Genomic DNA, 688 nt, shown 5'->3' on the forward strand with positions numbered 1-688 from the left:
GGATTGAGCTCCTCTGCAGTACTGCACCGTGAATTTCACCAAATCTACATGCTTAGAATAATCTAACAGCTATTACAATTACCACGTCATCTAACACATATATTGACTTTTTTACCCTGCTAAACTGACGTTAAAGCGGGTATGGCTCCGTTTAACAAGATTTAAAATGGAGGAGGCTCACGAACTGGAAATTTTTCAGTGTCAGTGTGGGGATATGAATCTATCTTTCTTTCTCTTAATCAATTCATCTTCTTAGGGCAACTCTAACAACGGTTTTAAAACCCAGTTCCAGTCCTATATCCATACATTTCATCTCCAACGGACCAAAAACCTGGGGTTTGGTTTTAGAAATATAGGACCCGGTTCTATTCTCAGTCTCAAATCTAAGACAATTCCAGGACCAAGACTCGGGTCCACTTGCGTTTGGGCTGGGCCAGAGAAGAAGAAGAAGAGACGCGCTCGGCACAAGGTCGGCACGAAACGCGCTCTCCCGCTTCCGCACGAAACGAAGACGCGCGTAACGCGCTCTCCAGCTCCAGTCGCGCTGCTGTCTGCAGAGGCTGGGCCCCATGCACGTGGGACGGTCTCCTAGTCGACCGTTGAGCGCTTCAACGGGTATGAAATGGACGGCCAGGATTGATAGCATAATTTGAATGGACGGTTAATCCAGCAGAGGTCCAACGGTCAG

Source organism: Fragaria vesca, linkage group LG2, assembly GCF_000184155.1.
Source record: "Fragaria vesca subsp. vesca linkage group LG2, FraVesHawaii_1.0, whole genome shotgun sequence".
In the NCBI taxonomy this organism is placed as follows: Eukaryota; Viridiplantae; Streptophyta; class Magnoliopsida; order Rosales; family Rosaceae; genus Fragaria; species Fragaria vesca.